Below are 2,638 nucleotides of genomic sequence, written 5' to 3' on the forward strand. Positions count from 1 at the left end.
CGAATTTGTTGGCCTCTACCTACAACCCGGTAGCTGTAAGTCCTACCTTTGTGGTTTTCTGCCCACTAGCTGGTGGTTGTAAAATCCCACTCTCATCCCCTTGATTGGAGTTAACCCTTTGTGCTCATCCTATCGACGACTGGTTACTTTTCCGTGGTTTTCTACCTACTAACCGGTAGATGTAATCCCCTCTTTGCAGTTATCAGTATCCGGTTTGTGATATTGATATTCTTTCCCCTCTGGATACTTGCCTTGATCAAGCAGTATTGTCCCCATTGGGTCTTCCCCTTCCTTTTGGATACTTGCTCCGAGTTAGCAGCTTTATCCCCTGTTGATTGGTCATCTTTTGCATACCTAGTCTGGTACCCAGATGCCTTTCTTTTCGGTCGATTATTCATTTAACAACCTACAACCCGGTTATGGATAATCTTCCATGCGAGTGTATTATCTACGTTTTGACGGCTATAGATAATATGTACTTATGATTTTCCGGTATTCAGACCGAAGGAGTTTCCGACGATCAGGTCGATGTACTCATGGCACAAGGCCAATTTTCCGGTATTCAGACCGAAGGAGTTTCCGACGATCAGGTCGATGTACTCATGGCACAAGGCCAATTTTCCGGTATTCAGACCGAAGGAGTTTCCGACGATCAGGTCGATGTACTCATGGCACAAGGCCAATTTTCCGGCATTCAGACCGAAGGAGTTTCCGACGATCAGGTCGATGTACTCATGGCACAAGGCCAATTTTCTGGTATTCAGACCGAAGAAGTATTCTCCTCTCCGTTGGTGTCGATAAACGTCGAGTTTTTCCCGATCATCCGTTGATGATTTGGTTGTGTCCTCCTTCCCAAGTGAAGTATTCTCCTCTCCGTTGGTGTCGATAAACGTCGAGTTTTTTCCCGATCATCCGTTGATGATTTGGTTGTGTCCTCCTTCCCAAGTGAAGTATCCTCCTCTCCGTTGGTGTCGATAAACGTCGAGTTTTTTCCGATCATCCGTTGATGATTTGGTTGTGTTCACTCTCCCCAGTAGAGTTTCCTCCTCTCCGTTGGTGTCGATAAACGTCGAGTTTTTCCTATTCGTCCTATGACGTCTAGTTGTATCTGTCCCCACGTGGATTTACCTCTCCGTTGGTCTTGGTAAACGTTGAGTTTTTTCCCATTTCGTCCGTTGACGTATGGTTGTATCCCTTCCATTCATTCATTAATGTTTGGTTACCTCTCCGTTGGTCTTGGTAAACGTCGAGTTTTTTCCTAGTCATCCGATGATGTCTAGTTGTACCTGTCCCCACGTGGATTTACCTCTCCGTTGGTCTTGGTAAACGTTGAGTTTTTCCCATTTCGTCCGTTGACGTATGGTTGTGTCCCTTCCATTCATTCATTAATGTTTGGTTACCTCTCCGTTGGTCTTGGTAAACGTTGAGTTTTTCCCATTTCGTCCGTTGACGTATGGTTGTATCCCTCCCAGTTATTCAATAGCGTCTGGTTACCTCTCCGTTGGTCCCGATAAACGTCGAGTTTTTCCTAGTTGTCCGTTGGCATCTAGTTGTGATTGTTGTTCCCATTCACCGTCGTTGTGATGTCTGGATGTAGCCGTACCCTTTGAAAACAAAACCAAAAAATATATATACCCAGCAATAAATATCAAATCCCAGTGGACGTTTCCATCGGTGGATCCCTGTATTGTGCAAATTCTACGGTTCTTGGTATTCAATCCCTGTTTACCCTGAAAGTCTGACAGACGTTGCTCTCATCCATTCGGGTTCCCAGCTGATTGAATAGGGGCAGCTGTAGCACCTCAAATTTGCACCCATCATTGTACATACATTTTCATATTAGGTCATAGCATATCATGGTCCATTGCATAGCATTGCATTGCCTCTTTTGCCTCAAGAGCAAGCAAGTCAGAAATTAGGTCAAACTGATCAGGAGATCAGTCAACCAAGCAAGCAAGCACAATTCTCAAGGAGCCAAGGCTCTAGGGTTTGTCCAACAAGTTCACACGACTTGGAGGTCCATTTGAAGTGTTCAAGTCAAGGGTTGAAGGCTCAGAGGTCATCAGTTCATACACAGACAGTCAAAAACCCTAGACAGTCAACTGTCAGTCAAAGCAGTGGATGGTGGCCATTCTTGTGGAATTTGGGCACCATGATCAATAATCAAGAGTTCATATGTCTTGGGACATCATTTGAAGTCAAGCTCTCAAGGAATTAGGGTTTGGAATTCATCAGTCAATGCACAATCAGTCAGAAACCCTAAAAGTCAACTGTTGGTCAACTGTCCATTTAATCAGTGATTTGATGATTGGATTTGGTTTGGGAGATCTTATTCATGTCCAAATAGTCATCATATATCATGCCAAACACCATCATGGAAGAATTTGAAGCCAGATCAAAATTTCCCAAAATGGAAACTGGGCCTATAACTAAAACTTACCAAAAATGGAAAGTTTTGATCCTCAAACTTACATCATGATACAAGCCTCAAATGAATTTTTGCCCAACATGAAAGTTGAAGATATTGTTCTCCCATTTCCAAAAAGTCCAAGAACTCTCAATTCCCATGTGTGGTTGGCAAGTTATGATCGAATCGATTTCAGAAAATCTTGAACTTCAAAAGGCCATATCTCCCAAA

Source organism: Lathyrus oleraceus, chromosome 6 (assembly GCF_024323335.1).
Source record: "Lathyrus oleraceus cultivar Zhongwan6 chromosome 6, CAAS_Psat_ZW6_1.0, whole genome shotgun sequence".
Taxonomy (NCBI): Eukaryota; Viridiplantae; Streptophyta; class Magnoliopsida; order Fabales; family Fabaceae; genus Lathyrus; species Lathyrus oleraceus.